The sequence below is a fragment of the Capsicum annuum genome, chromosome 6, assembly GCF_002878395.1.
Source record: "Capsicum annuum cultivar UCD-10X-F1 chromosome 6, UCD10Xv1.1, whole genome shotgun sequence".
NCBI classification, from domain to species: domain Eukaryota; kingdom Viridiplantae; phylum Streptophyta; class Magnoliopsida; order Solanales; family Solanaceae; genus Capsicum; species Capsicum annuum.
The window spans coordinates 54,815,937-54,828,051 of record NC_061116.1 but is presented as its reverse complement, the minus strand read 5'-3'; the positions used below and the strand labels follow the sequence as shown (position 1 = coordinate 54,828,051).

General features: G+C 38.1%; 1 long non-coding RNA gene across 1 annotated transcript in view; it reads left to right on the top strand.

Annotated features, from left to right (window-relative positions):
• The window catches only part of LOC107853462, a 33,437-nt gene extending 22,540 nt beyond the window's left edge, over positions 1 to 10,897 (top strand). The window contains exon 3 of the long non-coding RNA XR_001669769.2: positions 10,383 to 10,897. This is a non-coding gene — a long non-coding RNA (uncharacterized LOC107853462). The remainder of the gene's footprint in view (positions 1 to 10,382) is intronic.
• The last annotated feature ends 1,218 nt before the right edge of the window (positions 10,898 to 12,115 follow it).

The following is a 12,115-nucleotide window of genomic DNA, read 5'->3' as shown; positions in this document are numbered from 1 at the left end:
CAAATGAATGGTTTTCAAACTAGAAGGCAACTCTAATTCATACACCACATTACCAACCCTTCTCAAAACCATATAAGGACTTACATATCGGGGATTGAGCTTCCTTTTTTTCCAAAATGCATTACTCTATTTATAGGAGACACTTTTAGGAACACCCTATCCCCAACCTCAAACTCTAAATCCCTATGTCTTATATTCGCATAGGACTTTTGGCAACTTAAAAAGGCCTTAAGCCAATCCCAAATCACCTTCACCCTCTCTATAGCCTGATAAACCAAATCCAGGCAAAACATATCTACCACATCAAGCTCAAATAGCCTAATGGGAGATCTACACCTCCTACTATACAATGCATCAAAAGGGGCCATCTCAATGCTAGAATGATAGCTATTGTTGTAAGAAAACTCTACAAGAGGTAGATGCTTATTCTCTACCTAATTACCACCATAATCAATCACACATGCATCAAGCATATATTTTAATATTTGAATACTCCTTTATACTTATCCATCTATCTACGGGTAAAAAGCAGTACTCAAACTAACCTTAGTACCTAACCCCTTCAGGAACGATTGCCAAAATTGAGATAAAAACTTCATACCATGATCAGAGATAATCAAAAAGGGTACCCTTTGCAGCTTCACAATATCATGAAGATACAACCTCACATAATAATCAGTCAAAAATTTAGTCCTCACTAGCAAGAAGTGAGCCGACTTTGCAATCCTACCCACAACGACCCAAATTAAATCAAGTTGGTTTCAAGATCGAGGAAGACCTGTAAAAAAATCCATGTTGATTACTTCCTATTTCCATTCAGGCAATTCAATTTAATAATACAAGCCTCCAAGCCTCATGTTCTCAACTTTCACTTATTGGCACACTAAACACTTGGGCACAAAATCAGCCACATCCCTCTTTATACAATTCCACCAATACATCTACTAGAGATCATGATACATTTTCTTCGAACTGGGATGAACAACATAGCTCGATTCATGCACATCAGCTAATACCTTTTCTCGCAAACCATCAATATAAGGAATACATAACTTCCTTTGGTACCATAATGTACCATCACCACTGATCTCAAATAACATTACCCTTTGCCCACCTACATAACGCTTTAATTTTCATTAAGATAGGATATAGCATTTGCTTCCCCTTAATCTCTACACTAAGAGACTGAAACATCCGAGAATGTGGCCTTGCAAAAATGTTTGGTTCATTAGTAGTGGTCATGATATGTATGTTGTGTTATATACTTGTAGTGTGTTGTTTCTAACTTGAGTAAAGATTTATTTGGTGTATGTTGAATTAATAACTTGTATCTATACTTACCTATCAAAGTGGGAGAGAATTAAGACACCTAGACCTTGGACTATTTGGAAAACAACAACCTTTTTGTGTCTCTAGAGTAGATACGATTTGGGTGCTTAAGTCGTACCCTAGGTAACAAATTGGACCATTCTCCCCCTTTCCTTTCATATCCTAGACATTATTTTAGGGTAATGTACTTTACTACATACGACAAGGAAATTCTTTGGTCGTAACCAATGCATACGAGTTGTATGCTACTCAACTGTATAGAGTAAAGTCTCAAACTGTGTGGACTATTTTGGTCATGGTGAAGCTCACAATTGGGGCATGAGTCATACCCTTGGTTATGACACAAGGGTTCCCTTTCATACCTACAACAATGTGGTTGACCTAGGAGGATCCCAAGGTATGATTTAGGGCACCAGTCTTACCTTAGGTCATGATTGCCAAGTGAACCATAAGGGGGAGTCGTACCCCTACACGTGTGGGCTTTTAAACTTTTAACTAATAACCTTTTTGTAATTTCCCATTCTCAAAACCCTAAACCCTCTCACTATATAAGGCATTTTAGTCTCCTAAATCCTTATTTATAAGACTCAAACATTCCTAAACACTCTAAAGGCTCTTGGTAAAAAGATTAGAGGCTAGGGTTTAGAGGTGCTTATCTAGTGGCAAGAAGGAGTGAAGATTATTAATATGACATCTTGTTTAAGGCATCTATATCTTCTCCTTTCTAAATAACTCTAAACCCATGTATTTCACACTTGAATTAGTAAGTGTACATGGTCGTTTTGGATCAAATGAAAAGGGTTTTGTTACCTAACAATGAATAATGATGATTCATGCTTGTACTTATGTTGATTCATGAATTTGATGGTAGATTGTATATGAGGGTGCTTGTTGTATGTTTTTTAACCTGAGGGTTTTAAGTAACCCTAGTCTTGATGATTTCTACCATGAAAATAAACTTGTCAAAGGTATGAACACCAGGTGTTTGTGAAAATGTCTAAGTAAAATGACTAGTTGTATGATTGACAATGTGTTAAGCTAGGGAAAAGGCCTAAATAGGTATGAATAATTGTTAAATGATATTGTGAAAGTATTATGAGTCATGTATTGTGAAATGCATAACCTTATTGGTTAATGGTTAATGAGGGGGTGAAACCCTAGGTAAGATAATGAGCTTAAGTTGTGTATTGAACCAAGTGGGGTAAAAATGCTATTAAACATTACTAATGAAAGTTGAATAGCTTGTATAGGTCATGATGACCAGAACTTGAATTGTGTGATGAAATGAGTTAAGGCATTGGCCTATTGAATGGTAGAGCAATGAAGGCACCTATGAGGGCCATATTATCATGTAAAGGGTTGGATTTAGTGAAGTATGTTAAAGCCCTTATGTGTGGAATTAAATGCATATGAATGCTTGGTAAATGGTTGGTAAGGTCCTTGTTGGCCATATGTCACTGTTCCTAAAGTATAAACTTAAATTATGTTTGAATAAAAGGTGTGTATCATATTAATAAGTATGAATGATTGTTGGTAGGTGTCTTGATGACCATAAAAGAACTTGAATTGTGTTATGAAATAAGGCCTTGGGCCTAACCATTTGATTAATTGCCAAATGGGTCAGTAGAGATCATGTGATGGTCTATGGTGTTGATGTATAACCTTAATGGCTTGAATGCCTCGAGATGGATTAAGTTCATATGTGACAAATTGAATGGGTGCTAGTATGTGTGTAGCGATGTATTAGTTTGTGTTCTATGGTGTTGATGTATAACCTTGATGGCTTGAATGCCTCAAGATGGATTGAGTTCATATGTGACAAATTAAATGGGTGCTAGTATGTGTGTAGTGATGTATTAGTTTGTGTTCCAATTCCACTTACCATATAAAGCGTGTTGGTTTATGGTCCTACTCTGGTTACCATATAAGGCGTGTTGGTTTATGGTCCAAGTTCGCTTACCATATAAGGCATGTTGGTTTGTGTCCCAAGTCCGCTTACCATATAAGGTGTGTTGGTTTGTGGTCCAAGTCCGCTTACCATATAAGGCATGTTGGTTTGTGGTTCAAGTCTGCTTACCATATAAGGCGTGTTGGTTTGTGGTCCAAGTTCGCTTACCATATAAGTCATGTTGGTTTGTGGTTCAAGTCCGCTTACCATGCAAGGTGTGTTGGTTTATGGTTCACGTCCTCTTACCATAAAGGATGTGTCAGGTCAAGGCTCATGTCCCCTTTCCTATTATAGCGTAAAGGATTTTATGTGTCTAAAATATAAGGGTGGAGGGTTAGTAGTCCTTCACCCTATGTCTCATGAATTAATGTATCATAAATGCATGTTACAATTTGTTTTATGATTTGACTTGTTATGTCTTTATATGTATATGTGTCTTCAATATGCCGCTTCTTATGTAAATGTGATCACCTATGATGGATTGGCATGGATTTGAACAAATGTACTATTTTATCCTTATCCTTGAGTTACATGCTAGCGTTCCAACTGCTAATCATCCTCGGACGCTATGTCCCCACACGACGTAGGTCCTGGAGCTTCTTCTTCTCTTATGATCCGAGAAGATGTCCACATGCACTCCATACAAACAGTGCCAGCAAATTTTCAATCCAAACACCATAGCTAATAATTCCAGATCATGAGTTGGATAATTTCTTTCATGTACCTTCAACTTCCTAGAAGCATAGGCAATCACCTTACCATGCTACATCAAAACATAGCCAAGTCCCACCCGAGATGCATCACAGTAAACCACAAACCCCTCTTTGCCTTCAGGCAAGGTCCAAACTAGAGCCAAAGTTAGCTTATCCTTCAGCTACTCAAAACTACCTTCACAAGTATCTGACCAAGAGAACTTTACCATATTTTGAGTCAACTTAGTCAATGAAACTGCTATCGTCAAAAATCTCTCCCCAAACCTCCTATAGTACCCAGTCAAACCCAAGAAGCTCTAAATATCGGTTGGAGTCGTGGATTCAGCCCACTTCTTAACCTCTTCCACCTTTTGTGGATTCACCATGATCCCCGTACAAGAAACATTGGTGCACCCCATAGGGAACACACTAAGATGGATGAACCCCTTATCTAAAAGATCCTTAAGTTGCTCTTTAATTCTCTCAACTCAGCCGGAGCAATTATGTAAGGAGGAATAGATATTGGATGAGTTTCTAGAACCAAATAAATCCCACAATCAATCTTCCTATATGGAGGAACACTAGGAAGATCATCCGAAAAGACCTCAGGAAACTCATTCATCCCCAGAACTGAATGTAAAGAAGGAACTTTCGAGTTAGTGTCTTTAAGCAACCTTAACAACAGGATAATTTCAAAGCAAATGGCCTGGATGACCACATTTTAAGCTCCTATCCCTCCCTTCATAACAGAAACCCCAATGCAACCGACCACAGAACCTACAAGGAGGACATGATAAAGCTGATTGAGCCCTACTATCCTAATATTGTTTACCCTGTGCCCTAAAGTTATCGCCACCCTACTAACGCCTGTCACCCAACTTCTTTGGGTAAGGAGCACTAGCTGTAGAGAAAGAACTATAACTCCCCTACTTTTTCTTTGGCCGTTTATCACCATCCTTACCACTTTGATATTGTCCAACCTGCTCAGAGAACCTAAACTTCTTACCCTGCCATTCCCCTACCTCAGCTAGCTTCCTTTTTTCCTTCTTCACCTGTTGAATATAAACTACCAATCTAGATATATCTATGTCCTTGATCAGCAATACAATCTTGCTTTCAAGGATCAACTCACGGGGCATTCCTAAAGCAAACTTTCCCATCCTGGCCCTCATATTAGACACCAATTCTGGAGCATACTTCGACAACTGGTAAAACTTCAAGGGATACTCCTAGACCAACATCTTTCCCTATTTTAGATTAAAAATTCCTCCACCTTTGCCTCCCTCAACTCCCAAGGAAAAAAGCAGTCTAGAATTCATTAGAGAAAGTCTTCCACAGAGATGACACCTCAACATCATCCCTTACCAAATCCCATTACTCGTACCATTGGTACGCCACATCTTTAGCTGATAGGCAACAAAATTCACCCCTTCCACATTTATGGCCTACATAACCCTAAAGATATTTTCTATCTCATCTAGAAAACCCTGAGGATCCTCCTCCACCTCAACACTAGTAAAATTTAGAGGACTCAACCTCATAAACTGGTTAACCCTTGTGGTCTCAGAAGATGCAATACCAAATGCACCATGCTCATCTTGAGAAGCTACCAACTTAGCAATCACATAGATCAACTGATAAAACTCTGCGTTCATTACATCTGCCTAAGGAGCCTGGGAGGAGTAGAAGAAATTGTTGGAACTCTAAAAATATCATGGACTATACCTCTAGACCGAGTATAGATCCTATGAGAAGAGCGTGTCCCATCAATATCATCCCCAGTTGGGATAATGGAGTTTTCAAAAACTTTAGATCATCGAGGCATAATCTGAAAATCAAACAAATGGAATTAGAGGAGATTCCAAGACTTAGACTCCAATCTTGAATATAGAACACAAAGAGAAAGGAACATTCCTAAATGTTTTGTAGCCTCTCTCTTATGAGTGTGGCACACTACACACCCTTAAAAGAGACTCTACTCGACATGGATTTATGGACTCCTAATTGACCATGAACCTAAAGCTCTGATACAAACTTGACACAACCCAAAATGGGGCCTTGCTGTAATGGGAATCCCAAGTCCAACAAGGAGCGAGGACCACCGACGTTACCCAACCTAACCTCCAAACACATACACTCAGTCACATGAATTTTGAATATATAACAAGATAGAGTTTTGCACAATTCCAGATTCTCAGATGGGTTATAATCATGACCAACACAACCAAGTCCAACCATCTAATAATCAACTAATAGCCATACCAAAATAATAACCAAGTACGAGTCCATAACATAAAAAGATGGAACAATTATAAATACAGTGAAACAGTATCAGCCCCAATACCAATGACAATACTAAGGCTGACATCACTACTGAAACTGCCCATACCAACCCATAGTAGTCCCACAAAACCTCTAACCAAAAGTAAAACAATATTTGATTAGGACTTGCCCTCAACTATACCCAAAACCAATATTTATGAAATACCAAAGTATGTAAAAACATCCATGACATGAAATGGAGCCTTCTAGAATTTTGAAGCTCACCACTTTAATCTAACTGAGCTGATCCCAAATCTGTTCACTAAGAAGGACGAGTAGAATGGTTGGTTCCTGCATCACGTGGGGATATAGCCACCCAAAGATAGGTTAGTAGGTGAGTGCTAGCAAACACTCAAGATTAGGATAAAATAATGCAAACCTTTAAAACCAAGTAACTAACCATATGTGTTCATAACCATACATACACATATATAACCATACTGGGAAAGAGAATCGGATTAACATGCCTTTAAAACCATTAACCTAAGTATGTATAGCTTAACCATCCTAGACCACCCACAGGCTATATGGGTTCAGTGTAACCCCCTAAACAGGCCTCAATATATGTAGTTGCATGAATCGGAGATACCATAGGAGTAGGGGTTTCCTGAGTACCCTTCGCTCTCCATGATACATATGAACAAGTGTACTTAGGGGATTCCTATGTACCCCGTAAGTATCATCTATGGTCTCCATGACCAATCCTTATGTCGACTAACATAAGTGTCTAGTATCTATTTATTGGACTTACACCTGTACGGTTAGCTATCACACCCCGCCATTATTGCCTAATTAAAACCATTACCATACAACCAAACTACCAATTCTATTTATTATTAACCAAGGCTATAAGTAGTGGAATCGTCATACCGACTATAGCTTGCAACCAATTTTCTTATCCATTCTTTTTAAGAAGAAGGGATTCTCATGTACGCATAGATTACATTATTGACTTTACTTGGGGGAATCCCATGTACCCCATAAGTGATCATAATTATACTTGCATGGGAGATTTCCTTGTACCCTACAAGTCTTTTAATTAGACCAACCATAACCACCAAGACCTTACCATTAAACCATTCCAAACCATTTATACTATTTAGGATTCCATTACTAAGTTATACCATGTATAGTTCAATGAAAGTATAATAATTTAGCCAGAAACATTCTCATAGGTATTTTATCAAACATATCGGGGGCATAGTGTTTTCAAAGAAAAAACATATACCAATTAACCGTTCTCGTGCAGCCAATTTTTCAAACCACCATAATAATATGAAAATCATAAGTAAAAGACATGGGAAAACCATAACCAACCATTGAAACCAAAACCCCATCATATATTTTAAAATCCAAAACTATACAATATTTATTCCATAAAAACAATATATAAATCATGCCTTTAGTTGGAACTAACAATGAGGGAGGAGTAACATGCCTTAGATTACAAAGATGACTGAGAGAAAACCCCTTGTAAGCCCCAAATTGATCCTATTAATGAAAACCTAGCCTTCCTTAACCCAAGAGCCTTGAGAGAATTTAAGAGTTTAAGAGAGTTTGACTGGTTGAAAATAGGTTAATAAAACCCCAAAAAGGTGTTTTAAGTCATGGGGTCATAATAGGTTAAGAGGGGAAATGTCCAGATTACCCCTAACTTAAACTGCTTAAAATTCCCACAGGATGGTACGACCACCCCATACTAATCATACCCTTTCATATGAGTGGTACCCATCTCTCTTGCCCTAGGCCTCTCCTTGGACCCCAACACTATCCAACATACGACCACCCAAGCCAAGCCATGCCCAACCATACAATTAGTACTATGAAATTGTACCCTAGGTATAATAGAATCACCTAACCTAAACTTAGGACAACATATGATTGACACCTTACCATTCATACCCAAACATATGACTTGTATGTTCCAACCGTACCTTGGATAGAAACCATCCAACCCATACTGGTCATTATATGACCAAGACCAACCAAACTATACCCCATTAAATGAGAAGTACCCCAAGTCGTATGATCTCCAGAAGCCAAAAACTAAGAAATTCTCTAAGGGTCAAAACCCATAGGGTTTTACTCTATTGTGGCTAGAAGAGTTTATTGGGGTTGTGTGATGTTGGTCTATGTTAGAGAGACCTTGGTAGATCTGATAAACTTGGATATGTTAGATTTTGATGTGATTTTAGGGATGGATTGGCAGTATTTATGCTATACATCTCTTGATTATCGAACCCGAAGAATTAGTTTCCATTTCTCTATGGTCGAAGCTCATGAGTTGCATTACATTATTTATCCTAGTTTAATGAAAATGTATCATGATATTAAGGAGATTTATTGGTGAAATAGTAAAAAGTGAGATGTGGACAATTTTGTGGCTAAGTGCATAATGTGTCAGCAAATGAAGGTGGACCACTTGAGGCCTAGTGGGTTAACTCAAGAGATGGAGCTGCTTGTATGGAAGTTGGAGATAATTAATATGAATTTTGTTACCGGTATTTTGCGATCTCGCTAGTAGTTTGACTTGATTTAGGTCAATGTGGATAGGATGACTAAAGTGTTCACTTCTTGCTAGTGAGGACTAATTACTCTTCTAAAGATTATGTCAGGTTGTTCATTGAGGAGATCATGAAGTTGCATAGTACTTTAGTTTCCATCTTATTTGATTGGGATACCCAGTTCTCATCTCACTTTTGGAGGTCATTCCAGGTGAGGCATTGGTACTAAGGTATCCCTTAGTACTACTTTACACCCACAGATAGATGGGTAAACGGAAAGGACAATTTAGATTTTGGAAGATATGCTTCAGGCTTGTGTATTTAATTCTAGTGGTAGTTTGGTTGACCAATTGCCTCTTATATAATTTGCTTACAACAATAGCTATCACTCTAGCATTGGTATGGCTCTATTCGAGGATCTACAATATAAAAGGTGTAGGTCTACTATTGGGTTATTTGAGGTTGGTGAGAATAAGTTGTTTGGACCTAATTTAGTTCACCAGGCCATGGAGAAGGTGAAGGTGATTTGGGATAGACTTAAGGCTACCCAAAGTCGTTAAAAGTCCTATGCGAAAGTAAGGATAAGGGATTTAGAGTTCAGTATTGGTGATTGGGTGTTCTTAAATGTGTCTCACTTGAAGGAAAAGATGTGGTCTGGTAATAAGGGAAAGCTATATCCCCATTATGTTGGTTCATACTTGGTTTTGAAGAGGGTTGGTAATATTGCATATGAATTGGAGTTGCCTCCCGCTTGAGCTCCATTCATCTAGTGTTTCATGTTTCAATGTTGAGAAAGTAAATGAGTGATCCTTCAATGGCTGTTCCTTTATAAGAGGTGGGTATTTTAGATTCCTTGTCTTATCAGGAAGTCCCACTTGAGATTTTGGATCGGCAAGTTTGTCGTTTGTGAACTAGGGATGTGGCATCGATAAAGGTTCTTTGGTGGAACCAAAGAGTTGAGGAAGCTATGTGGGAAGCCAAGGAGGACATAAAGTCCAAGTATTCATTCTTGTTCCCCATTTTGGATAGTCGTGCTTGAGGTATTCATATTTCTTAACATCTTTATTTTCTGTCTTTGTTAAAGTTAATTGTGATTGTGTGAAGTCAAATTGTGCTAATAAATGCCTTGTCATGTTATTTGAGAACGAATGATCCTAATGGGGGGAGTATGTATTGCCCCAGATTTTTGGTCCTTGAAAATTTTTGAAATTGTATCCTCACTGTCCTGATTATGACTCCCTTGATGAGTTGTAGGAAGTTTTGATGGGTCGTAGCGACTCAGTCGGAACTTAATCGAAACAAGTGGCTTAGTATTCTGCTCTGAGTACAAGTGGCTCTCAACTAGTCATCAATACTTTTTACGAGTTGTAAGGGCCAAGTCGTAAGGTGTCTAAAGAGTTTGGCCCAATACATTGTCTTTATTATGACTTGAGGCCATGAGTCATAAAGACTCATGATGAGTCGCTGTCCCTGATGAGTGGTGAATTTACCACTTATTTGCACTCAACATTCGTGCATATTACCATATTTTGAATAAGTAAATGAGATATAATTGTGATTAAATGCACTAATATCCACATTATGCAGGCACATATGTAATGGGATGATAATATGTGGATACGAGATAAATAAGATCAAAATAAGGAAAGAAGTGAAATTTGAAGACCTGGAGCAGAACATAGCATCAGTTACCATGATCGCGGTTTGAGGACTGTAATCGTGGGCAATCAAGAAGGCCAACATACCAAGATCACGTGGTTTTGACTGCAGTTGCGGTAGCCGCAAACTTGGACAACTCTCATGATCGTGACCTAGCGGAAAATGCAATCCAATGGAAGAAACATAAATACAGGCATGATAGTGCCCAAGCGCACACGCAATTGTACATGGTCTACAAGTAATATAGTGGCCTTAAAGAAAGCCGAATATAGATACCACAGGGACTTGTTCTAACAACTATCAACTTTTAGTTCTCTTATTAAGATTAACTTGATGCAAAGTAACCACAAAGAGTTTGTAATTGTTAAACTATAAATAAAGTGATCAATGCATAAAATAAAAGACCTGAGACAATCAATAGAGTAAAGCCCAGGGTTAAAGTACGTCAAACAATCATACTATGCTAGTGAACTCCATTCGTTGAATCGCTTATCTTGGTTGTTGATTCGTAGGGTTTATCATATGATCATGGTCTCCTGGTCTCTAATCTTTCACTTAACTTGGACATTACAACTACATCATTGAGCGGGGATGCAATAATCAAATTTGTTGCATAAAGATATCATCCTATTCTGGGTACATCCCTGTCCTAGATGCTAATTCAAATCCCTTATTTCATAAAGGAATATGAACCATATTATGTTTATCCCCTTGGTCTATCTTCCAATTCCACCTCTTGGGATCATAAGGTCGATAATATGTGTATTCTAAGGTTAACTACTTCTTAAAATAATTATAACAAGGATAAACAAACAACCACATACGATAAGCAAACCAAACGAAATCAATTAAAAATGATAGTAGTCATGTTCTTGGCTTTAACCCCAAAAAGGAGGTGTTTAGCCACTAATAGTCATAACCGTAATCAATATTCTTGAATACGTAATTAAAACGATTAAAGAGCTAAATTAAAGAATGTAAAACTTAATAGATAAGTTGCAGCAACCTCCTATATTGTTCCAAGACGTCACAAGCTGACTATAATTTGTTTAATGTAATGTATTTATAGTTGGAGGAAAGCCTAAGTAGAGTTGGAGTGTAGGATTTCATGTGCTTTTAAGCACCAGACTAAAGCAAGTGGCGCAGGATGATTACCTGTAATACCCCGCACTATCTTAAGTCAAATCTAATATCAAGAAGAGTTAGTGATGACTTCCTAAATGATTAATGTTTAAATCAAATAGAATTTGCCCAATTTAAACTTTTTATCACGTGGAAAATTGAATTAGCTTTCAAACAATACCAATTTCGGTCAAATTTGGTATCAGAGTAAAAAGTTATAGACGTTTTATAGAGAACTGTAGGAACCGCCCAGAAGCGACAGTCAGATCGACGGACCGTCGAGATAGCGACGGACCATCGCCCAAGACGTCGTGACTAAGGTAGTGAACTCATATTTTGGTCAAGTGCGACCGTCAAGACCGATGAATCGTCGAGCTAGCGATGGACCATCACCCAAACCATTGTAAACGAGGCAAGAAGTTTAGGTTTTGGCCAAGTACAATAGGATGGACCGACGGACCGTCAACCTAGCGACAGACCATCGCCCAAACCATCGCCACTTTCGATCAGCAATTTTAAGCCATTTGTAAAAGAGTATT